We start from the raw sequence: 27,144 nt of genomic DNA on the forward strand, positions 1-27,144 counted from the left end.
ACTCCTGTGAGTGCGACAGTAGGGAAAGTGTTGGATAGCGGAGGGGTAAAAATTACTATCCCCACTCCTGTGAGTGCAACAGTAGGGAAAGTGTTGGATAGCGGAGGGGTAAAAATTACTATTCCCACTCCAGTGAGGGCGACAGTAGGGAAAGTGTTGGATAGCGGAGGGGTAAAAATTACTATTCCCACTCCTGTGAGTGCAACAGTAGGGAAAGTGTTGGATAGCGGAGTTGTTCAAATTACCATTCCTACTCCAGTGAGTGCAACAGTAAGGAAAGTGTTGGATAGCAGAGGGGTAAAAATGACTATTCCCACTCCAGTGAGTGCAACAGTAGGGAAAGTATTGGATATTAGAGGGGTAAAAATTACTATTGCCACTCCAGTGAATGCAACAGTAGGGAAAGTGCTGGATAGCGGTGGGATAAAAATTACTATTCCCATTCCAGTGAGTGCAACAGTAGGGAAAGTATTGGATAGCTGAGGGGTAAAAATGACAATTCTCACTCCAAAGAGTGTAACAGTAGGGAAAAGTTTGGATAGCGAGGGGTAAAAAATACTATTCCCACTCCAAAGAGTGCAAAAGTAGGGAAAGTGTTGGATAGCGGAGGGGGAAAAATGACTATTTCCACAAGTAAGGTGGGGGCCTAGGGGATAACTCACTAAGGCGATACCAGTGAGAAGGGGTGTACGTCAGGGGTGCGTATTGGCACCCACCCTCTTCTCACTTTATATAAATGATATCCCCCAATACTTAGAAGGCTGTAACAACGACTCGCCTAAGTTAGGAGGCAAAGTGGTACCAGCATTACTATTTGCTGATGATACCATCTTAATCTCGCAAACCCCATTGGGATTGCAGTGCATAATGGATTCCTTTTATATGTATTGTACAAAGAAAGGCCTTGAAATTAATTCCAGCAAAACTAAATACATGTCAATAAATCCACACAGATCTTTCAAAAAGAATTTAGTGTTAAACAATCACAAATTAGATTATGTGCAATTGCAGCTCTTGTGTGGTCTGGGAATATTCGTATACTGCTATTTTCAAATATTGGGTGTCCATGGCTCCGAACTCTTCATAGGAGTTCATCCCCGTCTCTGTAGTTGAGAGATTTCCCTATTATAGTTCTAGGTGGAGCTCCTGCTTCGGGCGTTGGGGCCAATGACTTCTGGGCCCTTTCCACCACGAAAAATAGTGGGCATGCTATCTTGATCCAGTCTTCCATTAAGGTCTCTGGGACGTTACCCATGGCGCCCCCGGGGAAACCCACAAATCGTAGGTTACACCTGTAGGACCGGCCGTCCACATATTCCATCCATGCCTCCAATCGACTCAAGCAGATCTCCTGGGCGGCCACCGTCACCTTCAATGTGGAGATCTCCCTCCACTCTTCCCTGACCTGTGTCTCCGTTTCCACTAAGCACTCCACTACCATGTGTAGGTTGGTGCGGAGGAGGTACATGTCTATGGCCATGGCTTCGGTTTTGGTCTGAGGCTCTGTAGTGAGGTTACGAGGGCAGAGATCCCCCAAAGTTCTGCAGCTTTCGATCATTCACCTTTGCTGTTCATAAAATAGATATTTTCCACTTTGATGGTGAGTAGTGAAACAACCTGAGCAGGATGAAAGGATGAGTTTGCCTTGCTGGATTCACAATTGTGTCTTACTGGTCAGACAGCATTTCCCTCACTGAGCCCTCTTGTAAACTCTAGGATATATTTTTAGAGGGGTTTGTGTTTTAAAGTTCTAGAGCAGCGATGATGGAGTTTGCAGTAATAGATGTTGCGTGCTAATCCTTCCAAGGTTGTGGAGAAGTAGTATACATTTTTTTGTCCTCATATCACCATCCAGCTAAGTGAGCTGTGAGCCAAGACGCCTCCACCCAGGGTGTCCAGCGTATGTGTCTACTGAATATTTCTTAAAGTTCTGCCCTTTTGTAGGAAGGAGAACTGCCCATTTCTTAGCAAGAATGAGGTGTAATCGTAGGACGTTATGATTTACTTTGCCATATCACAAAGGGACGGCATCTTTCCTCTACTGAGGCCGACTTGAGGTTCATGTCCAGTCTACTGACATCTCTTACAGATCTGAGCCATTCTGATACCTTTGCTGGGTCGGGAGTGATTCATTTCTTACAGATGCCCTTTCTTGCTAGTGAGATCAGAAAAAATATCAGTGAGGCTTGATCCGAATTTAACTCATCCCAGAAAGGACACAAGTCCATCCCAAATAGGATCTGACAGGGGCTTACCTTAATTTCACACCAATAATTTCTCGAAACACCTGACTTACATACCACTAGAAGAAAGCCAATAATGGGCAGTCCACGAACATGTGTATATCATCTGCCTCTGTGTCACCGCACTTCCAATATTTTGATGGTTCCAATGTGATCTTAGCCAACTTCGTTGGAGACTAATAATGTCTTTTTAAGTGGCGTTGGTTTGATCAGAGTGTATAAGAGATTTAAAGACACTCGCTATAATTGTCTTTAGCTAGCGCCAGAAGATCCTTTTCCCAGTACAGGGATGGAACTCCCATTTTCTCATCAGTTGCGGAAATAAATACCCAATACCACTGGGAAACCTCTTTTTTAGGTTGTTGCTTAGCTCTCACTCGCTTGAGGAAGTCCTCCTTCACTGAACCGCTCACCTCTGACTACCTTTGGAATGACGACCAAGAACAAAGCTGCCGGCATTTACATTTTGAAAGCTCCCTTCAAAAGTTCAGAGAGCGCTTGTCATGTCACCCCAGTTGGAAAGGTTGCCATGCTGGAGAGGGTAACATAAGCTTATCTTTAAGTCACTTGGGGGTTCCCGGAGAGCCCCAAATTGGTGCCAGGTCCACACAGTAATCAATCCCGAGACTTTTCCTAAAGGATTCCCACACCCTCAGGGCTGTTAAGGGTACCTTCAACTTACCTTGTTTAAAAATATTTGGTCCCCAAACTTAAACAAAAAAAGTTTTCAGGCCTAAATGCTTCAACATAGCTCTATACAATTGACCCATGTAAGAATTATCTAGCTCTCCAGCCAAGAGTTTCCCTTCATCTTTTAAGGAGAGCATCTATATCATAGTGTTGCTTGAACATGAAAGACCTTTGAAAAACAAGAGACAGATGTTTGGAAAAACAGGAACAGTTTGTTTAATTAAACATACCAGCTGGGAGAACAGCTACAGGCAGAGGGACTCAAATTACAATCGATCCTTAGCATTCTTATATACTGTTCATTATAGGCAATAAAATGCTTCTGGCGACCCTTGTATGGGGAGGAATGTAAGTTGCTGCATCTAGAGTCATAAATGTATTTGTGCTTTCCCCCCTTCAGTCATGCGTGCTGTAGGAGAGTAGGGTCTGCTTCCTATGGTCACCCCCACTTTTTGCTGTGATTTTCTGGTTTTTCGACTTTAGTGTGGCTGTGGTCCCGCTAATCAGGCCCACAGCCCAGCTATTCTCTCTCTAAATTGATACCATGTACTTTAGGTACATACCAGATTGGTCACTGGGTCCCCCTTGTCAGCCCCTGTATAGTGTACCATAGGTACCAATGGCATAAGTGCACCCAAGGCCTACCAGGGGCTGCAGCATGTATTATGCCACCCCTGGTTGGGCCTCCAAACTGACACCACAGGTCTGATCACTCAGCCTGGGTAAGGTGGTGTAATCACCCCTTACTGGGATATAGTATACCTATATCCACCTATATATATATAGACACATAGTAACCTATAAGTCACTCCTATGGCAGGCCTTAACAATCCTGGAGGCAGAGTGCTTGGTTTTATGTGAGAGGGTGCCCTAGCATGAGCTGAGCCCCTCTGCAGCTTTAGGAACCATCTCCTTATAGCTGTTCTATGATATAGTCATACACACTTGTGGAGAAGTGTGGCTCAAATGGTTGGAGCGGCAGACCCTTATGCAGAGGTCTGGCCCAGGACCAGGGTTCAATACCCGCCTCGGCGGGTCTTGGGCTCAATTTCCTCGGACCTGATAATTCTCGCCTAGGTGCCTATTCTAATCATGGGTCCCACTCTGCAACTCTGGGCAATAGCTTGCTTAATCTCCACAACGGCCCCACCAGCGCTGGGATGCCTGGCTTCACCTTGGGGGTGCCCAGGAGTGGACATTTCAGAGGGAAAAGCCAGGAAGGGTTCCTAAGCGGTATACAGACAGCGCCGAGACACTTCCGTTGGAGGTAGCTGTGTGCTTTACAAATGCCGGCATTTACATTTACATATACTCTTAAGTGCATTATAATCCTCGCGGTTAATGCTAACTTTGGTTTGACTTTATCGAAACATGTCGTGTAAGGTGTCAAACACTTTGGAATACTACCCCCCGCCCCACCAGTTCTGGTGGTGGGGGTAGCATTCCACCCTTCTAGAGGGAGAAGACATGTTAGTACTGGTTTACCCGGTTAAAGTTAAACAGAGCCTCAGCATCACAAAATGGATGCTGCTGCCATAGACACGAGTCTGACCTCCTGCTGCTGAACGAAACTCCGGCAGGGGAGGCCTGGACAATAGGTTTCCTGCCTAGGGAGGTGGCAGAACCTCCCCAGACAGGCTTTAGTGTATTGGGGCAGGGAGGGCTGCATTGAAATATGCAATTCCAGACACTGCCTGGGGCACACAAGGTGCTCCATGCATAGCCTGGTTCAAACCAGTTGCTAGGGCACTCCAGCCCCGCTCTGGCGCGCAACTGGACAAAGGGAAAGGGGTGTAACCACCCCCTTCCCAGGTCTACCCATAGGAGGGACCTAGCAGGTAATCCAGCCCCTTATTTCAGTATAAGTATAGGAGCTGTGTCCCTGGGACTTTGGATTATCCTGGAACGAAACTTTGATACAGAACTCTTGGACCTTCGACATTCTATTCTGACTAGAAGATGGAAGACATCTCCCTTGTGGTCAAGGAGTGACCACCCTGTGCAAACAGGCACCATCATTGACTTGCCGGTCTGCTTTGTCGAGGCTCCCGCCAGATCCCGAAGACTCTGCGACACAGGACACAGATTTCCAGACATCCCAGATGCTGCTCGACGACTCCAGCAAAGCTGAGGCCTGTGGCGGACACGAGAGACGTGGGACCGGAACTCCTGGACATCCTGCATTTTGCTAGCTGCATCGACTCCTGGGGTAACTTGAAGTTGTGCATTGGGGTACGAGAAGCCCCAGACCCGAGCACAATTTGCACCAAAGCTCAGCCCTCCACACTCCATGAGTGGTGCCTGGGGCCTGCTCCTGCATTTCAGCTTGACGTGTCTTCCCAGTTCCTAGTCCGTTGGCTAGCGAGCCCCTGGAAGACTTGCTTTTGAACTAAACTTGCTTTCCTGATTGCTCCAGGATTGCGCCAGCTTCTCTGCAAAGGAGAGGCACCCCAGACCTTGCTGGTCTGCACCAAAGCCAATCTTCACTTCCGGCGTGGGTTGCGTTTGCCAAGGCTTGTTGGGTCCAATCCGGATACCGACACCGCAGTCAACTAGATCCTTTGTGGGACAGCTCGAATCCAGCTCCTGCTCTTCGTCGACGCCTCCTGGTCCTCGTGGCTGCAGAGACAAACTTTGCATTTTCACCTGAAATCACCCGACATCGCCTGGTTCCTTCCTGGTCACTGGCTAGTGACCCAGACTCTGTCCCTTCTGCTTTCAGGTTCTTCAGATCTTTGATCCACCCGGACACTTTTCCTCTGGTCGCCTGCAGCACTTCTTTGCAGCTCTCCGTAGAAAACATCGATGAAACCCGATACCAAATGGCACCTATGCACCCGGCTTCCCTGGGTGAGGTAACACGAGTACTCCGGTGCTCCCATGCGTCTTTACTCTCGAAGTGTCCTAGTCTAAGGGGGTTTCCTCGTAGTCCATCCGGAAGTGTCCTTAAACAGTAACTTTATAACTTTTACGTTTCCCATAGAAAGTCAATGGAAACCCGCGGCTGTGTTTAGACACTGCACGCGTCTCCCGTGAGCCTCCTACTTCCTACGATACACAATTGTTAGAGGGTCTAAGGGGAGGATATTTAAAGACCAGATAACACTATACCCCCAATCACAGTATAACAAAATTTAAACAAATGTCACTGGTGTATCAATCGACATGGGCAAAAACAACAGTGAGCTCAGTGAATACCCAAAACGTGTTCTCAGAGGAAAAGAAATGAATCCCATCAGTCCACCCAATGGCAGAGCTTCATCATCTGGGATTTGTAAGAAGATGGTCTGAATTTAGCGCAACACACCTAGTGTGTTACTCTAATCCAACAACCACCAGTGATGGGTCATAGCATAGAATGTGTGTTTTTCTGTGGTGTGGGATGGGTTTTTGCAGTGTTGAAAAAATGTGTGAGAGAAAACAAAAGTGCAGTATAAAATTGGCTACCATGATATAAGGGATACATTTTATTCGGGAGATATCATGGTGTCAAAATCTAAAAACAGAGTGTAGACAGTTTGAAATAATAACTGTCGTCAAATAGTTGTAACAGGTCTACATGTTTCAGCCCTCGTAGGAAAAAATAACCTACCTGGCTTTCGTCAGGACCAAGACTACACTACTGCAATGAAAACATAACAATTTGAGAAATATTTAGCACAAATCAGTGATACCATACATCCTACCGTATGTGGAATTCCGATGTGTAGGATGTGTGTTCAAGAAAAAAGGGATTCTTTCCCAATATCTCATGGGAGTAAGCCTCACCTCTCCTGGCAACTGCTCAGGGATGGAGGCCCCGCTCTGTCCGTCGGTACCCCTGACTGATCCTGAACCGAGGGGGCTCTTACTTCCTAACCTTGGGTTGTTTAGTGTAGCCCCAGCGATTCCCTAGGCCCTAGGCCTACTTTCTATTTCTGTTGTGGTTCTTATACCACTATTTTAGTATATAGTTTTAGACGCCCCTAGGGCTAAACTGTATTTGTGCAACTTATCTATGCTAATTAAGAATCTTGTAATGTACTTTGGCCTCTGACCTCATAAAGAGTTCAGAGGAGTTGTGTTTTAGATAAATACATATATATTTGATATATACCATGTGTGGTGTCCTTTCTTTTGGTATTGAAGGGGTTACCTATGATAACACAATATGCTTAACATGCTCTCTGAAGTTTTAGCCTAAGACTTCTGGTCCATGCTACCACTAGGATAGCTTGTCTATAAGGTTGACTGTACAACTACCATCAATAATGTCGATTAGACTGGTGCAAGGTGCCCACTAGAATTAGTGGACAGCAGATGTCAGTCTAACTTCTCATATTGGTGTGCAGCGGATGGGTGTGATAAGAGCTTGCAAATTGTTTTACCAAGTAATCTCAAATATCATTTGAAAGATCACATTAAGGTTCCTGTAGGTACATATAAATCAAGTTTGTATAATACATAAGTTCTACTGAACTTAGTTGTTGTAGGTGTTAAGGGCCTAGCCCACCCTGACTACAACTCCAAGAGAGGTTCTAGTAGGTGCACACACCACACCTCACTAAGCATGTCCTTGGAAGCCGGACCTAGTGGGTCCCTGCCAGAAGAAACCATAAGGGTGCCTTCTAAGTATGATGCATTTACTTTTCAAGAGCTGAGGAGTTTATGCTCAGTCAGGAAACTGAGACAAGGACAGAGTCCAACCTTTAACCACCTAGTGGATATCTTATTGGCTTATGATGCAGAAAGAGTATCTAATCCAGGTAACCAGGGTAGTACAGAAGGGGGCCATCCCTCAGCAGAAGACCCTAATGATGACAATCAGGGGGGCACTGATGATGAAGTGGATGATAACCAGGTAGAAGTCAGGGAACTGAACTAGGTTAACTTAGCTCTACATGGGACTGGAGGAGGAAGATTCCAATCCAGACCCCCAATTAGGACTAATGATGTACACAGAAGACACAGGTCACTGTCTAGTTGATCTGAACATTCTGATGCATCAATAGGGTCAAATGCCTCAGCTCTAAGGAGAATGACTTCACCTCAGAGAAGGGAGCATAAGGCTAGGATGAGGGAATCCAAGCTTAGGATCAAGAGGCAAGAAGTTGCCCCTGCAAAAGAGACCCTGGCTCTTGAAAGAGAGAGGAAATTGTGTGGGTTTGAACCCACTGGTGGCAGCAACATGCCTAGAGATAGGGAAATGTCACATGACCATAGAAACCTGAACAAAATTGTCCCCCCCAACAGATAGGGGATGATATCCATAAGTGGATTACTTTGGAGAGGGCCTGCAAAGTACAGCAGGTACCCCAGAGTCAGTGGGCAGCAATGTTGTTGCTCTCCTTTTCAGATAAAGGCAGAGATAAGCTCCTTACAGTTAATGAACAGGATGCTGACAACTACTATGTCCTGAAGAGTGCACTGATAGATGGGTTTGGCTTAACCACTGAGCAGTACAGGTTGCTGTTCAGAGACACCCAGAAGGCACAGACTCAGGATTGGACTGACTTTGTAGATTGTGCTACTAAGGCTCTGCAGGGCTGGTTACTGGGCAGTAAAGTAAGTGACTATACAGGATTGTATAACTTGATTATGAGAGAACAGATTCTTAATAATTGTCAGAACCAGGTATTGCATCAACACCTGATTGACTCTGATTTGACCTCTCCCCAAGAATTGGGTAAGAAGGCAGACAAATGGGTCAGAACCAGAGAGAAGCAGAAGGCTCAGAACCAAGGTGGTGATCAGAAGAAGCAAGACCAAAAGGGTGGGGAGAAAGCAAAAGACTAGAAGTCTTCTCAAGGTCCCCAAAAAGCTTCTACTGGTGGGAGTTCCCAGCAATCAAAGAAAAAAGAAGGTCCTAGAAAACCATGGTGCAAAACTTGTAAAGTGAATACTCATTGGACCAATGAGTACACCAAGAAGGAGGCAGCTCCAGCCACCATTGTCCCTAAGGCAACTGTTCCCCCTAGTACAGCTAATAGTGGTGGTTCTCAACAGACGGGTGTAATAGGGTTAACCCTGGGAACTGAGATGGATTCTGGCCTAGTCAGGATACCAACTCAAGCTGTTCTTGTCTGTGATGTGGACATGGCTATATCCTCTACTGTGAGTCCCTGTAACTTGGGCAAGTACAGACAGACTCCTTTAATCAATGATAAGATGGCTCAGGCCTACAGGGACACATGTGCTAGTGTCACAATGGTGACACCCAGCTTTGTGGACCCTGGACAGATCATACTAGGTGAAAATTACCTAGTGACCAATGCTAGCAATGTCACTACCACTCACAGTATGGCAGTTGTTAATTTCTCCTGGGGAGGGGTAACTGGCCTAAAGAAGGTTGTTGTTAGCTCAGACCTCCCTGTGGAATGTTTGCTTGGAAATGACCTGGAGACTTCAGCTTGGGCTGAAGTGGAGCATAGGACACATGCAGAAATGTTAGGCATCTCAGCACATGTGCTTGCTGTGACTAGTTCACAGGTCAGAAATTGCAACACTGAACAGGCTCAGGATCCTGGAACAATGGACCAGTTGCCTACGAGAAGGAGAAGCAGTAAGGTTAAGGCTTTGCCTTCCCCCTGCCTTAAGATTGTGGATCAGCCTTCCGAGGAAGCTGATTGTGAGCCTGAAGAAGGAACTGTCCTAGAAGAGCTTGAAAAAAAAGAAGCAAACCTCAACCACTACACTCCCACAAATCCCATTGAAACAGGGGAGTACATCGCCATGAATACACCAAAATTCGAAAAATCAAAAACGGAAAAAAACTCAACAAAGGCATTTGAGTCAGGGTCAAAGACAATTCTCCCACCAGACATCCAACGACAAATATCAAGGGGGAGACCAACCGGTGCTCCTGGGCCGAACGGCCTACCACCTATGCTCTACAAATCAGATGTCGAATTTTGGAGTGCATCTTTAGCACCAGTGTTCAATAGTATCAGACTCTCACAGACCCTTCCTGAGTCCTGACACGGTTCAATTATCAGCCCGATATATAAACAAGGTAGCAAGAGGCTTCCAAACAACTACCGCCTTATTGCTCTCCTAGATGTGGAGGCAAAATACTTTGCTGGCCTTATCTTGGAGGAGCTAACATCATGGGCAACTGAAAATTCCATCATGCCAATCAACCAAACGGGTTTCTGCAAAGGCCAAGGGACCGCAAATAATCTCATGGCACTATCACTGCTGATGGAAGCAGCTAAAGAAACTAAGTCATCCTTATTCTTTTCATTTATTGACTATACCGCCGCATTCGACCACGTGGACCGAAACAAACTTTGGCTGAAACTGGACAATTTGGGAATACCTAAATACCTATTAGACGTCCTAATACTGCTCCACTCAAACACCTGGATCAAAATCAAACTTGGGGCTGGAACACACCTTTCAAAACCCATAAGGACAACAAAAGGATTAAAACAGGGATGCCTACTTGCACCAATCCTATTCAATCTTTTTCTAGCCGATCTACCGGGCCAACTAGACAAATGCTCCAATCATGCACCGAAATTAGGGAAAATTACCCTCTCAAACCTGTTATATGCGGATGATCTGCTGTTGATAAGTCGGACTCCAATGGGCCCCCAACACCTTTTGAACACAACCCATGCTTTTTCAGTAAAGAATGCACTACAAATAAACTTCAATAAATCAAAGGCGGTTTCTGTGAATTACAGGAAAAGAAAGAATCCTTGCTGGCACTTGAATGGCGAAAAGCTCGACCAGGTCATCACATATAAATACCTGGGAGTAATCCTGGACTCAAATATTACCTCTAGCGCGCAGTTCAAGTCCTTGCGAGGGAAGGCTATAATGACCTATTTGGCACTAAAATCATTGAAGGTCAAACTACCTGACCTTACACTCAAACCTCTTCTTGAAATACTGAGGGCCAAATTAAAACCGACTCTCACTTACGAGAGTGAATCACACCACGGTAAGGACGCGGCGTTGCTGGACACACTCATAGCCATCTCATACAGGGCTATCTTTAATCTTCCCAAATACATCTCCCCGGCTCAGATTCGACTGGAATTCGGTATCTTGAAACAAACCCTAGAGAGGCGGAGTGTGTATGCAACAAACTGGCATAAGATTCGCAATGCAGATGCTGGATCTTTATGTGCAAATGTATGGGAAGAATTACTTCGGCAACGCAATTTCGCACCGAGAGCCTACTTATACGAATCACTCCAAGTTCTAGGCCTGACTGACATCTGGGAAACATCAATAGATCTCTTGTCTTTTAAAAAAGTAGCCAAACAATCAGCTAGTATCATTTCAGCGATAGAAGACAAGAAGGACCTAGCAAATAGAGCACATGGATGGCTAACGGTGGGTGACTACGAAAAACTGCGGCCACAAGCTACTTCAGCATCGGCATGAAAATAAATTTTAAAGAAAAATTCTTAAAATTACGCCTCGGGGTAATTCCCATACTTCCACATCTTCCCCCTTGGGAGAGAAACAACCCTTCACATGTGCAAAACCGGCAAGGAGGACATAGTTCATGTGATTTGCATCTGCCCTAGCGTAAAGGACTTGAGGTACAATCTCTTACGTCCTTTCTTCAACCTACATGCCGTTCGGACCTGTAGACAGGCAGTCAAACTGTGCTTCTCTACTAGCGACATTAAGTTGAACTGTCAAGTTGTGAAGTTCTTTGACATAATAGGAAATAGACTTAACCACGCTAGATGAACTTTTTAAATCCCTCGAGGGTAATCATAAAACTGTTACCAATACTGTAATTTTATGCATCCTAATTTTGTTATGTTGAAGTAACAACAATTATTGGACGTTTTACAATTTTGTAAAGATTTTAATTAATCATATACAAATAAAATATTTACTTACTTACTTAGAAGAGCTTGAGCCTGATCAGGTTGAGTTTCTTGGGACAGGGGGACCTTCCAGGTCAGATCTGAGGACTGCCCTTCTCTTGAACCCCTCAGACAACAAGCTGTTGCTGAGGCTGCAGGGAATGCTACTGGTACACATAAAGTATATTGGGATGAAGGGCTCCTATATTCAGAGGCTAGAGACCCCAAGCCTGGTGCTTCCAGGAGGTTGGCCATACCTTTGGCATTCAGGGGCTTCCTTCTTACCTTAGTCCTTGATATTCCCCTTGCAGGACATCTTGGCCAGAAAAAGCCTTGGGACAGGCTTGTCCCACACTTTCACTGGCCCCATATGTCAGAAGATACAAAGGAGTTTTGTCGCTCCTGTGTCACCTGCCAAGCCAGTGGCAAATCAGGTGGCACTACAAAGGCCCCCTTTACACCACAACCTGTGGTGGGGGTTCCCTTTGAGAGAGTTGGGATAGACATTGTTGGACCAATGGATACCCAAACAGCATCTGGGCACAGATTTATTCTGGTGGTAGTGGATCATGCCACCAGATACCCAGAAGCTATTTCCCTTAGGACCACGACAGCACCTGTTATGGCCAGAGCCCTTCTGGGAGTTTTCTCAAGAGTGGTTTTCCTAAGGAGGTAGTATCAGACAGAGGTGCAAACTTGAATGGTTAGTTACCTAACTGCAATGTTGAAAGAGTGTGGAGTGAACTACAAGTTCACCACACCATATCATCCCCAGTGCAATGGTCTAGTTGAGGGATTCAACAAGACCTTAAAGGGCATGATTAAGGGTCTCCCTGAAAAGCTCAGGCGGAGATGGGATATCCTACTGCCCTGCCTTTTGTTTGCTTACAGAGAGGTCCCACAGAAGGGGGTTGGCTACAGCCCTTTGGAACTTCTGTTTGGGCACCCTCTAAGAGGACCCCTTTGTCTGGTAAAGGAAGGATGGGAGTTGCCTCTCAAACTTCCCAAGCAAGACATTGTGGACTATGTACTTGGTCTCCGCTCCAGGATGGCTGAGGACATGAAAAAGGCTTCCAAAACCTTGAGGCTAGCCAGGAATTACAAAAGCCTGGCATGATCAAAAGACTGTGCTGACTGTCTACCAGCCAGGACAGAAAGTGTGGGTGTTGGAGCCAGTGGCCCCAGCAGCTCTCCAAGACAAATGGTCTGGAACCACACTATTGTTGAACAGAAGGGAGAGGTGACCTATTTGGTTGATCTTGGAACTCCCAGGAGCCTCCACAGGGTGCTTCATGTCAACAGATTGAATCCATATGCTGACAGGGCAGACATGGGCTTGCTCATGGCCACTGATGAAGGACAGGAGGAAGAGAGTGACCCTCTCCCAGACCTGCTCTCTCAGAACCCTGATGATGGTTCAGTTGATGGTGTAGTCTTGACAGCAGAGTGACTGTAGACAAGTTTTGCAGTCATACAGACATTTGTTTTATCTGACTCCAAGTCAGACTATCTGGTGCACTCATGAAGTGGACACTGGGGACAGTCTGCCTGTCAAGAGTAAAATCTACAGGCAACCTGACCATGTCAGGGACTGTATCAGGACAGAGGCCCAAAAGATGTTGGAGTTTGGAGTCATTGAACCCTCAGAGAGCCCTTGGGCTAGTTCTGTAGTCCTGGTACCTAAACCTCACACCCAAGATGGTAAGAGAGAGATTGGGATTTGTGTGGATTACAGGGGTCTCAATGCTGTCACTAGGACAGATACCCACCCAATACCTAGGGCAGATGAGCTCATTGACAGATTGGCGTCTGCCAAGTTTTTTTAGCACATTTGACCTGACAGCTGGCTACTGGCAGATTAGACTAGCTGATTCTGCAAAGCCAAAGACAGCATTTTCAGCCCCTCGTGGGCATTATCAGTTTGTGGTGATGCCCTTTGGTTTGAAAAATGCACCTGCCACTTTCCAAAGGTTGGTGAACCAAGTCCTTACAGGCCTGGATGACTTCTGTGCAGCTTATCTTGATGATATTGCTGTCTTTAGCTCCACCTGGGAGGATCACCCGATCCACTTGAAGAAAGGTTTGGAGGCCCTGCAAAAGGCAGGCCTAACTATCAAGGCTACTAAGTACCAGATAGGGCAGAGTAATGTTGTGTACTTGGGCCACCTTGTAGGTGGGGGTCAGAATCAACCATTGGAGAGGAAGATGCAGACCTTCAAGGACTGGACTGCTCCCACCACCCAGACTCAGGTCAGAGCTTTCTTGGGCCTGACTGGGTATTACAGAAAGTTTGTCAAGGGGTATGGTTCCATAGTGACACCCCTCAATGACTTAACTTCTAAGAAAATGCCAAAGAAAGTTCAGTGGACAGTAAGATGTCAAAAGGCATTTGATGACCTGAAGCAGGCCATGTGTACTGCACCTATTCTGCAAAGTCTAGACTACTCCAAAATGTTCATTGTTCAAACAGATGCTTCAGAATTGGGAGTGGGGGCCGTGCTTTCACAATTGAATAAAGATGGTCAAGACCAGCCAGTATCTTTCATAAGCAGAAGGCTGACCCCTAGAGAGAAACGTTGGTCAGCTATTGAGAGGGAGGCCTTTGCTGTGGTGTGGGCACTGAAGAAGCTGAGGCCATACTTGTTTGGTACTCACTTCAAGATTCAGACAGACCATAAGCCCCTCTTGTGGCTAAATCAGATGAAGGATGAAAATCCCAAACTGCTCAGGTGGTCCATTTCCCTACAGGGGATGGACTTTACAGTGGAGCACCGCCCAGGGACTGACCATGGCAACGCAGATGGACTCTCCAGATATTTCCACTTAGAACATGAAGACTCAACTGGTCAAGGTTAGTTTAATGTCCCTGCGTTGGGGGGGGCGGCGGGGGGGTTGTGTAGGAGAGCAGGTTCTGCTTCCTATGGTCACCCCCACTTTTTGCTATAATTTTCTGGTTTTTCGACTTTAGTGTGGCTGTGGTCCTGCTAATCAGGCCCACAGCCCAGCTGTTCTCTCTCTAAATTGATACCATGTACTTTAGGCACATACCAGATTGGTTACTGGGTCACCCTTGTCAGCCCCTGTATAGTGTCCCATAGGTACCCAGGGCATAGGTGCACCCAAGGCCTACCAGGGGCTGCAGCATGAATTATGCCACCCCTGATTGGGCCTCCAAACTGACACCACAGGTCTGATCACGAAGCCTGGGTAAGGTGGTGTAATCATCCCTTACTGGGATATAGTATACCATGAGCTGAGCCCCTCTGCAGCTTTCAGAAACATCTCCTTATAGCTGTTCTATGATATAGCCATACCATATACTCTTAAGTGCATTATAATCCTCGCGGTTAATGCTAACTTTGGTTTGGCTTTATCGAAACATGTCGTGTAAGGTGTCAAACACTTTGGAATACTACCCCCCCCCCCCACCAGTTCTGGTGGGCGGAGGGTAGCATCCACCCTTCTAGAGGGAGAGGACATGTTAGTACTGGTACACCCAGTTAAAGTTAAACAGAGCCTCAGCATCACAAAATGGATGCTGCTGCCACAGACACGAGTCTGACCTCCTGCTGCTGGACAAAACTCCGGCGGGGGAAGCCTGGCCAATAGGTTTCCTGCTTAGGGAGGTGATAGCACCTCCCCAGAGAGGCTTTAGTGTATTGGGGCAGGGAGGGCTGCATTGAAAGATCCAATTCCAGACACTGCCTGGGGCACACAAGGTGCTCCATGCATAGCCCGGTTCAAACCAGTTGCTGGGGCACTCCAGCCCCGCTCTGGTGCGAAACTGGACAAAGGGAAAGGGATGAAACCACCCCATTCCCAGGTCCTTCCATAGGAGGGACCTAGCAGGTAATCCAGCCCCTTATTTCAGTATAAGTATAGCAGCTGTGTCCCTGGGACTTTAGATTATCCTGGAATGAAACTTTGATACAGAACTCTTGGACCTTCAACATTCTATTCTGACTAGAAGACGGAAGACATCTCCCTTGTGGTCAAGGAGGGACCACCCTGTCCAAACAGGCACCATCAGTGACTTGCCAGTCTGCATTGTCGAGGCTCCCGCCAGATCCCGAAGACTCTGTGACTCAGGACACGTATTCCCAGACATCCCGGACGCTGCTCGATGACTCCAGCAAAGCTGAGGCCTGTGGCCGACATGAGAGAAATGGGACCGGAACGCCTGGACATCCTGCATTTTGCTAGCTGCATCGATTCCTGAGGTAACTCGAAGTTCTGCATTGGGGTATGAGAAGCCCCAGACCCGAGCACCATTTGCACCAAAGCTCAGCCCTTCACACTCCACGAGTGGCGCGTGGGGCCTGCTCCTGCATTTCAGCTCGACGCGTCTTCCTGGTTCCTAGTCTGTTGGCTAGCGAGCCCCTGGAAGACTTTCTTTTTAACTAAACTTGCTTTCCTGATTGCTCCAGGCTTGCTGCAGCTTCCCTGCAAAGGAGAGGCACCCCAGACCTTGCTGGTCTGCACCGAAGCCAATCTTCACTTCCTGCGTGGGTTGCGTTTGCCAAGGCTTGTTGGGTCCAATCCGGATACCGACACTGCAGTCAACTAGATCCTTTGTGAGACAGCTCGAATCCAGCTCCTGGTCATTGTCGACGCCTTCTGGTCCTCGTGGCTGCAGAAACAAACTTTGCATCTTCACCTGAAATCACCCGACATCGCCTGGTTCTTTCCTGGTTCCTTCCTGGTCACTGGCTAGTGACCCAGACTCTGTCCCTTCTGCTTTCAGGTTCTTCAGATCTTAGATCCACCCTTGGATCCACCCGGACACTTTTCCTCTGGTCGCCTGCAGCACTTCTTTGCAGCTCTCCATAGAAAACATCGACGAAACCCGACACCAAAAGGCACCTATGCACCCGGCTTCCCTAGTTGAGGTAACACGAGTACTCCAGTGCTCCCGTGCATCTTGACTCTCGAAGTGTCCTAGTCTAAGGGGGTTTCCTCATAGTCCATATCGAAGTGTCCTTAAACAGTAACTTCTATGTTTCCCATAGAAAGTCAGTTGTAACCCGCGGCTGTGTTTAGGCACTGCACGCGTCTCCCGTGGGCCTCCTACTTCCTAACCTTGGGTTGTTTAGTGTAGCCCCAGCGATTCCCTAGGCCCTAGACCTACTTTCTATTTCTTTTGTGGTTCTTATACCACTATTTTAGTATATGGTTTTAGACGCCCCTTGTGCTAAACTGTATTTGTGCTACTTATCTTATGCTAATTGAGAATCTTGTAATGTACTTTGGCTTCTGACCTCATAAAGAGTTCAGAGGGGTTGTGTTTTAGATAAATATATATATATTTGATATATACCTTGTGTGGTGTCCTTTCATTTGGTATTCAAGGGGTTATCTATTGTAAAACAATAAGCTTAACATGCTCTCTGAAGTTTTAGCCTAAGACTGCTGGTCCATGCTACCACTAGGATAGCTTGTCTATATGGTTGACTTTACAACCACCATCAATAAGGTCGATTAGACTGGTGCAAGGTGCCCACTAGAATTAGTGGACTGCATATGCCAGGCTAACTTCTCACACATGCTTTATTGGGGCCAATCTCCCTTAACCATTGTAGTGTCTCTTCACTAATCTGTCGGATTGATATCAGGTTTCCTGTCCATGCATTTGTCTGCCGGCTACGTGCCACCCCACCTGTGGCCTGTAAATCAGCAACCTGTTGTGGCGTTCACAAAGGGTGAATTTGTTAATAAGGGCGCAATTTCGTTCACATGAATTAATGTATCATTTGTCATATCACCATCAATTTCAGTGGGATACCTTAGTTAAGTTTACATCTGGTATTTCCTCCAAACTCTGAGTTATGATTCTCCCATGATTCCTAATCTGGTTTCTGGTTTGAAGCCCTACCTTCTCTTTAGCCCATGTCATAATCTCTGTCTTCCCCTTATTGATTAGACATCCTGACTACCAAAATCTCTGGCATGCATCTCTAGCTGTGGAACAGAGAGCTCTGGGTTCAATGTATGCAGAACTATGCCATCAGCATACACTGCTATTCTGGTTGGTAACCCTGCAGCTTCAAAGGGAAGAATGGTCTAATCCTGACGAATCATCTGGGAAAAGGGCTCACTATATATACGGAACAGAATTGGCGACAAAGGACACCGCTGCCTATTTCCCCTGGATAACTGAAACAAAGCTGTAAGTTCACCATCTAAAATCTTAGCTGCCGGCACCCTGTATAGCATTTGCACAGGGGCGGTTCCTTTGTGTGGGCATTGGGGCGTTGCCCCCCTGTTTATTTTCAGCAGTAGCACTGGCAGCTTTGAATAAATAAAAATAATAAACATGTGTGTCTAGTGTGTGTTCAGTCTCATAGCTGCCAAGATTACAGGTTGCTATGTGTGACATTTTCATAATTTCAGCGTAATTATGAGTGACATTTCAACAACGATGAGTGACACTTTTTACATATCAGAAATCACACCCATTTGAGCATCGAGAAACTCTAAGAAGACATTAAAACAGCTGTACACACATAGCCCAGGGGTCACAACCCGGTCGCAGACTGTAATTTATTTAAAAAACAGCAGTTTATTAAAAATAAATTAGCTGATTACGGAAGGGCATGCAGCTCCGCCCGTAATTTATTATTAACCTGAGGCTGAGAATAAGTTACAAGGGTATTCTAGGCCATTAACATACGACACAATGAGGCATCGGGAGGACAGGGGGTCAGGGCAAGCCTCACGAGGAGGGAGAGTCTAACTAACCTAGTTCACAGTCTGGCATTATTATCTCAAAAAGATACAGTGAGCCGTAATAATTCATAAATAGCTGAGCGGCCTTGATTCCCTGTCCGGGGTCCGTGCTACCTAAGAGTACTTGCACCAGTGTGTGTCATGTGCAGTCCGTAAGAGTAGTCTAAAATCACATATGGCACAGAAGTGTTTACTAATACTTTCAAACATACCGTCACTCTTTCAAGTCAAGTCAAGTCAAGTCAGAAATTTATATAGCGCGCTACATACCCAGAGGGTCTCAAGGCGCTTGAAGAGGGGAGGGGAATTACTGGTCAAATATCCATGTTTTAAGTTCCTTTCTGAATGCTAGGTGGTTCTGAGTGAGGCGAAGGTGAGTGGGAAGTGAGTTCCATGTTTTAGCTGCCAGGTAGGAAAAGGATCTACCTCCCATGGTGGTTTTGTTGATGCGAGGTACAGTGGCCAGGGCTTGGTTGGATGATCGTAGCTGGCGTGAGGGGGTGTAGAAGGACAGTCTTGCGTTGAGGCATTCTGATCCGGTTTCGTAGAGTGCCTTGTGTGCGTGGGTTAGGAGCCAGAAAGTGATTCTCTTATTGACGGGAAGCCAGTGGAGGTCTTTCAGGTGACCAGAGATGTGATTGTTGCGCGGGATGTCTAATATGAGCCTGGCTGAAGCGTTCTGGATTCGTTGGAGTTTTTTCTGGAGTTTAGCGGTAGTACCGGCGTAGAGGGTGTTTCCATAGTCCAGTCGGCTCGTGACCAGAGCGTGGGTGACCGTTTTCCTAGTTTCGTGGGGATCCAACGAAATGTTTTTTTGAGCATGCGAAGAATGTTGAAGCAGGATGAGGAGACGGCGTTGACTTGTCTGTTCATTGAAAGTGAGGAATCCAGGATGACGCCCAGGTTCCGTGCGTGGTCTGTCGGGATGGGTGCTTTTCCAAGGGCTTCTGGCCACCAAGAGTCGTCCTATGCGGAGGGGGAGGTACCTAAGATGAGGACTTCTGTTTTATCTGAGTTCAGTTTCAGACGGCTGTGTTTCATCCATTCGGCTACTTCTTTCATACCTTCGTGTAGGTTAGTTTTGGCGGTTCTAGGGTCATTGGTGAGTGATAGGATCAGTTGAGTGTCATCCGCGTAGGAGATGATGTTAAGGTTGTGTTGGCGGGCGATGGCCGCGAGGGGGCTCATGTATACGTTGAAAAGGGTGGGGCTGAGTGAAGATCCTTGTGGTACGCCGCAAATGACTTCAGTGGCCTCTGACTTGAATGGTGGAAGGCGGACTCTCTGGGTTCTTCCGGTGAGGAACGAGGTGATCCATTCTAGTGCTTTTCCTTGGATTCCGATGTTTCTGAGGCGCTGTAGAAGGGTGCTATGGCAGACTGTGTCGAAGGCTGCGGAGAGGTCGAGGAGGATGAGGGCGACTGTGTCTCCATTGTCCAGTAGAGTTCGAATGTCGTCTGTTGCTGCGATGAGGGCGGTCTCAGTGCTGTGTTTTGCTCGGAAGCCGGACTGTGAGGAGTCGAGGGATTTGTTGGCTTCGAGGAAGGCGGCGAGCTGGTTGTTGACGGCTTTCTCGATGACTTTGGCCGGGAATGGAAGGAGCGAGATGGGGTGGTAATTTTTGAGTTCGGTGGGGTCCGCTGTGGGTTTTTTCAGAAGGGCGCTGAGTTCAGCGTGTTTCCAGCTTTCCGGGAAGGTGGCGGAGTTGAAGGAGCAGTTGATGACGTCTCAGAGGTGCGGTGCTATGATGGAGTCTGCTTTGTTGAAGATGTAGTGAGGGCATGGGTCTGTGGGGGATCCTGAGTGGATGGAGTTCATCAGGCGGATGGTGTCCTCAGTGGAGATTGGGTTCCAGTCATTAAGGATGTTCGAGGGGGGTGAAGATCCAGCAGGTGGTTGGGTGGGTTGGTCTCCGGGTCGGTCGTCGAAGCTGTTGTGGATGTCTGCAATTTTGTTGTGGAAGAATGAAGCTAGGGAGTCGCAGAGGGCTTGAGAAGGGGTGATGTCGTTAGAGTTGGCCGAGGGATTGGTAAATTCCTTGACGATGTTGAAAAGTTCCTTGCTGTTGTGGGCGTTGTTATCTAGTCGGTCCTTGAAGGCGGTTTTCTTGGCCTTTCGGATCAGTTGGTGGTGTATGCGGGTGGCGTTTTTGAAGGCGTCCTTGGTATTGGTGGTTGGGTCTTTTTTCCAGGCCTTCTCAAGGGAGCGGCAGAGTTTCTTGGATTTCTTAAGATCTTCGTTGAACCATGAGGTCTTCTTGCTGCCAGATTTGCTTTGTCGTTTTTTCAGTGGTGCTAGGATGTTGGCGCTGTTGGATAACCATAGGGTGAGGTTGTTGGCGGCTTGGTCGGGGTTTGAGGAGTGGGCTGGGGGGTTTAGAAGAAGCGATGAGGAGATCTGGTCGATGGTGATTTTGTTCCAGTTTCTTTGCAGAGTTGGTTGGGGGTGGTTGTTGGGTTTGGGCTTGTTGTAGGTAAAGTGAACGCAGCTGTGGTCAGTCCAGAGGAGAGCCGTAGTGTGGCTGAAGGAGACATGGTTGCTGGAGGTGAAGATAGGGTCGAGAGTGTGACCTGCGATGTGGGTGGGGGAAGTGACCAGTTGTTTAAGTCCGAGGTTGGCGAGGTTGTCCAAAAGGGCGGTGGAGTTGCGGTCGTTGTTATTTTCAAGGTGAAAATTGAGGTCTCCCAGAAGGATGTAATCTTTGGAGGGGAGCGCGTGTGGAGTGATGAAGTCCGTGATGTCCTCACTAAATTGTGCGCGGGGTCCTGGTGGCCTGTAAAGGAGGGTGCCTCTGAGTGTGGTATTGGGGTCGGTGTGGATCTGGAAGTGAAGGTGTTCAGAGTTGGCGAGATTGACGTCAGAGCTGGTTGAGATGTGGATGGATTTCTTGTGGACGATAGCGATTCCTCCTCCTGTGTGGCCGGTACGGTCCTTGCGTATGATCTTATAATTTTCTGGGATGGCAATGGTTATGTCTGGGGCGGAGGAGGCGTTCATCCATGTTTCTGTTAGGAAGGCGATGTCCGGAGAGATGGTGTCTAGTAGATTCCATAGGTCAATGGCGTGCCTGTGGACCGATCGGGTGTTGAGCAAGATGCATTGTAGGTGGTTGGGGTCGGGAATCTGTGGTGTGATCGTGGCGGAATTGTTGACGGTGCTGGTGAATTTGCAGGAGTAGCATGAGAAAGGTCCATGGGTGTGTCCAGGAGCGGCTTGGACGCAGTTGGGGTAGCGGCCGGGGTTAAAGGCTAGGAGGGTGGTGGCATCGTAGGTAACGCGGGAGGGCTGGGCAATGCGAGGGCCAGGGGGTCTGGCGCTGGGCGCGGTCCAGGTGTTTACTTAATCCTGATGACGGATTACTTCTTGTGGCAGCTCCGCTGAGCCCGGTGCCGTAAAGTCGGATGCCCGCAGCTCTGCTCCTATAGTGCTGCACAGGTTCGCCGGTGAATCGTGAAGCCTGAGGTCATGGTCCGAGTGCCGTCCCGCTGGCACCAGTCCAAGACCAAAGCCGGTAATATATATTGATAAGCTCCGAGGTGCTGTAATGCTCTAATGCATGCAGTATATGGTCTTTAATGCTAATACTACCAATTGCCCCCTTCCGCTGATGGAGGGCAGACCCCTGGAAAGGCTACCAATCTTTGATTATCTTGGCTTATCTCTTAATGATAAAATGGGGTGGGCTCCCCAGAAGGCTAAGGCCAATTTAAAACTATCACAGGCTCTGGGGGGAATTTTAAAAGTTCAAAAAAACTGTGTTTTAAAAATTATAAGTCCACCCCTAGAAATTTACAAAGTCCAAGCTAGGTCAGCATCATTATATGGAGCAGAACTATGGGGGCACACAACATCGAATGATTTAACAATTACCGAAAACAATTTTATTAGGCAAATTATGACCCTCCCAAGAAATACACCATTGGTACCATTAAGGTTGGATCTAAACATTCGGCCAATTGCGGATGCAATCGCCTCCTGCCCACTCCTCTACTGGCGGAGGTTGTGGAGTACTCCTGAGTTGGTCAACTATCGGAATGAACTAAAGGTGGTAATTGCAACCCTAGGGGCTGGGAGAATTCCATGGTTATCATATATAAGACACTCCTTTGTTTTGATTGGTATGGAGAGTTAATGGTCTAGTCAGAGGAATCTTGTCCAGCCTTTTCTAAGAAAATCTTGGCAAATATGATTAAAGAGCATAATCTAATGAAATTGTTCCGGTTTGTAAATACTTCTAGCCTAACATATGGTTTTTTGGATATTAAGTCCTTTTACAAATTTGAAGAGGTAATAGATTGTATACAACCAACACTGGCCAAGAATCTGTACCTCCAATTCAGATATGGAACCTTACCTTTAAACGCAATCACAGATAAGTGGGTGAGAGGTCCTACACGCCCTTGCCCTGGATGCCTAGTGGAATAGGAAACTTTTATTCATGTTATCCTCTTCTGTACGGCATACAAGAAAATTAGGCAGGACTGGATTTTCCGGTTATGTAACAATATGGGCATTAGGAATTACCTTGACTTCTATAGGATCTTAAAGTCAGACACTGACCCAGTTTATGTGACTGCTATAGCTAAGTTCCTGTTTTCCATGTGGAATATTTGTAGAAATCTGCTTTCTAAAGCTTAGAGTCAATTATTGTGATACCACCTAGCTTTAGACTTTAAATAGGCTGTTGAGTACATGATTGACGCCATTTATGAGATGTGTGTTCGCGAGGGATGTTTTATTGTTTTAAATGGTACCCTTAATTAACATTTTTAATTTATCTTTTATAATCTTTTCCATTGACGATGAATCTTAATAATGAAGAATTGTATTGGAAATGAAATTGATGATTACTATTCCTAACCCCGTGCCAGTTTGAAATGAAAATTGTGTAACTATTTGTGCTTTTATGGTTTGACCGAACCAAAATAAAGTTTTTTAGGAACAAGAAGTAATGCATGCAGACATTTCTAGAAGGGGGGGGGGCAAGAAAAGGCACGTACTGGCAAACAGCAGCCATCAACGTTTGGCAAACACACACACGGTTTTGTCCGGCTCACCCATTAACGTGTCACACTGCCTGCAGCGTCTCTTCTAGCTCCACCGAACAGGCTGCGGTAACGCGCTCGGCAGCGGCTTTGAAACGTTGCCCAGCGCCGGTGCCGCAGGTGTGGGAGATGTAGCTGTGCAGGGGCTGACGTCCAGAGACATAACCCCATATGATAATATAGTTGAAACTTTTATAGAAACATTTCAGAAGAATGAGGATATCTCCTCGTGACCACAAAACCACTCCACCAACTGCATGAAAATTCAGCAGCCGAGTGTGTTCTGGGATCTAGAAGTCACCGCGCCGCCGTTCCTGTGCTTGAGGTTAGGTCGGGTTCGCTGCCGATCCTGTGGATGTCGTCGATCACATTTAAAAAAAATAGGATTATTGCGGGATCTCTGTATTATTTTGGGCTGCAGTGAGAGTGGCTCAATGTGACTCAAACTAGCCACGCAGACGGCGCAGCGGGCGGGAATTTCGCAAGAAGCAGGGCAGATATTGTAACATTGTAGCACTAGACTAGAGTCTGAGTGCAGATCTTTAACTGCTTAGCTGCTGCTCCTCGCAAGTGAAGTCTGCTGCGGCCCGGGGCGGACACAGGTGGCGCAGGAGCCTGCTAGCACCTGGCGTAGTGGACAGACAGTTTCAGCGCTGTCAGTAGAGTGCGGGTCATTGTAAAAAATGTGTGACAATGCATTTCAGTGCGGTGTTGCGGAACACCACACTGAAATGCGTTAGCGTCACGCCTATTGCGTGATACTTGACAGGCCTGCAGTCTCTGCCCGGGCAGTCAGACAGTCAGTTGTCTCAGCCACAGGCCGGTTACTCATGATGACTCATCACGTGATGGGGGTTGGTTATAACCGGAACAGCAGCAGTGAGCAGCCTTTGATGGCAGCATACTGCCCAATGCGCCTGTTGGGTTGGCCGAGTGCCTTTCCCTGGCCAGCCCGACTTGCGCAATCTTTAGCATTGCCATATTTATTATTTTGTGTATTCATAGAGCGCAGTCCTGTCACCCAGAGGGCATCCTGGCGCTTTGATCTAGGAACAGTTACACTTTATCCGCTCAAGCAGTTTTTGGAAACAAATGTGTTTTTAACGCTTTCCTGAACGGAAAATAGTCCCTGTGGCTACTCAGAGATAGTGGCAGGGAGTTCCAGAGTTTGGCCGCTGCAACACTAAAGGAGCGGCCACCCATCCTCACTCTCTGGAACCTCGGGACTACAAGTAGATGCGCCGAAGAAGAGCGAAGGGACCGCGAAGCAGAGTACCACGCGAACATATTTTGCAGAGGAATAGGACCCTGTTGATGTACAGCTTTAAACACCAAACACGCAGCTTTATACTGTACCCGCAAGTGTACCGGGAGCCAGTGTAGGTCTCTTAGAGCTAGAGTGGAAGAGCTAGACCTAGGGCGGGAGAGAGCCAACTTGGCGGCCATGTTCTGCACCCGTTGTAGCTTCCCCGTCAGGTTTTTTGGGGCCTCCAGAAGTAGCCCATTACAATAGTCGAGACGACTTAGTATGTTACTTCCGGCCTGGCTTGAGCGGGGAGAAGGGGCAGAACTTTGCGCAACATGCGCAGCAGCATCATGCACGTAGAGGTGGTTTTGTTGACGTGCATGTCGAGCTGTAGGTTTGGGCCAAAGATCACCCCCAAGTTACGAGCTGATTCCGCCGCCAACACTGGCTCAAGGAAGGTGCTAGGCCAAAAATTCTCTGGAAGTGCCCGCGGAATCCGGTCTATGGAACAGTGGAGCACCTCCGTCTTGGAGCTATTAAATTGTAAGGAGTTAGCTCGTAACCAGTCCGCTGTGGCTGCCATGCAGCGGTGGAAGGTATCCAGCGAAACCGCATTGTTCCCTTCCAGAGAGAAGACCAGCTGGGTGTCATCGGCGTAATTAAATGCCGAGACACCAAAAGATTTTATTAGCTGGACTAACGGGCGGAGGTACAGGTTGAAAAGTATAGGGCTGATGGCCGAGCCCTGTGGATCACCCTGTCCTACACTCCTTGGCTCAGAGCAAAATGGGGGGAGTGAAACCAACTGTTGCCGGCCGCCTAGATAGGATATCAGCCAGTCTCTTGCGCCCTCAGTGACCCCGCACTCCTCCAGTCTCCTGACAAGGGTCCGATGGCAAACCGTGTCGAACGCGGCCGACATGTCGAGCAGCACTAAAAAGGCTGCCCGACCACTGTCGACACGCGAGCGAAGATTGTCCAATACGGTTACCAGCGCGGACTCTGTCCCGTGTCCGGGGCGGAAGCCAAACTGGGCCTCATCGAGCCAGCCGATGTTCTCCAGGAAACCTGAGAGTGAACGAGTCACCCATTTTTCCAGAATCTTAATAGGAAAAGGGAGCAGAGAGATTGGCCTATAGTTGGAAAGACAGGCCGGGTCCAAAGTTGGCTTCTTGAGCAGAGGTGACACAACTGCTAACTTCCAGCACTCTGGCACAGATGCCAACTCCAAGGACTGGAGACAGATCGAGAACAGAGGCTAAAAAAGTTCTGCTTGAAAAGCCTTCCAAAATTTGGGAGGCAGTGGGTCGAGCGGGGAGCCCGAGGACACCGTATATGCCACATTACAGAATTCCTCAAAAGAGGGGGAAGGGAAAAACCTTAGTTGGGGTCGACTGGAGGGGGTATCCGGAGCTCCCAAGCAGAGGACAGGGGCACTCAGCTGGGGTCGACTGGAGGGGATATCCGGAGCTCCCAAGCAGAGGACAGGGGCACTCAACTGGGGTCGACTGGAGGGGGTATCCGGAGCTCCCAAGCAGAGGACAGGGGTGCTCGGCTGGGGTCGACTGGGTGAACTGCCCGGAGCTCCCAGACTAGGGTCAAAGGCACCCGTCTGGGGTCGACTGGGCAGGCCAACCGGAGCTCCCGCACCAGAGGCACCCGATATACGAGCAGAGTCAGTCGGCTGGGGTCGACTGGGTGAGCTGCCCGGAGCTCCCAGACTCGGGCCAAAGGCGTCAGTCCGGGGTCGACTGGGCAGGCCAACCGGAGCTCCCGCACCAGACGCTCCTAAAAGAGAGCAGAAACAGTCGGCCGGGGTCGACTGGGTGACTCAGTCGGAGCTCCCAAGCCAAGGCTAGAAGCAGTAGGCTGGGGTCGACTGAGCGAGCCAACCGGAGCTCCCAAGCCGAGAGCGGTAGGCAAGGGGTTTGTTAGGCCCTCTAAGATCTTAGCAGTCTATAATGAAGGAGCCAGGGGGATCGATGCCGCATCCCCCAGTCTCCCAATGAGCGGCGGGTTGTGCTGCCCAGGCCAATCAAGGCGCTGGCTGTTTAGCGCGACTCTAGGTAGAGATGGTGGAGCCTGGGACTGGTGCGTGTCCACAGAGCTGGGAAGCAATGTTCACCAATCACCGCATGTGTTTATTGTGAAGCCGTGCAGTGATTGGTCAGAGAGCTCAGCCTGTCTTTAGTCTCTCCTCCTCCCCTCTTCGTTCACGCTGCTGCCATTATATGCAAGGGAGTGGAGCGAGAGAGAGGAGAGCTCCCTGGCCCAGACAGTCCTCCCAATCTTTCATGATGAGAGCCTGCCTTTTGAGGATTCACAGTCTGAAGGACAGAAGTGAAAAGTACAGTCTGAGTGAGTACTCTGCGTTTACTGAA

At 47.9% G+C, this 27,144-nt stretch overlaps 1 protein-coding gene across 1 annotated transcript in view; it reads left to right on the plus strand.

Moving 5' to 3' along the window:
* LOC144754107 (E3 ubiquitin-protein ligase TRIM39-like) overlaps nucleotides 1–27,144 on the plus strand; it is a 116,012-nt gene that overhangs the window by 56,189 nt on the left and 32,679 nt on the right. The window lies entirely within an intron of this gene.

Source organism: Lissotriton helveticus, chromosome 5_1 (genome assembly GCF_964261635.1).
Source record: "Lissotriton helveticus chromosome 5_1, aLisHel1.1, whole genome shotgun sequence".
NCBI lineage: Eukaryota > Metazoa > Chordata > Amphibia > Caudata > Salamandridae > Lissotriton > Lissotriton helveticus.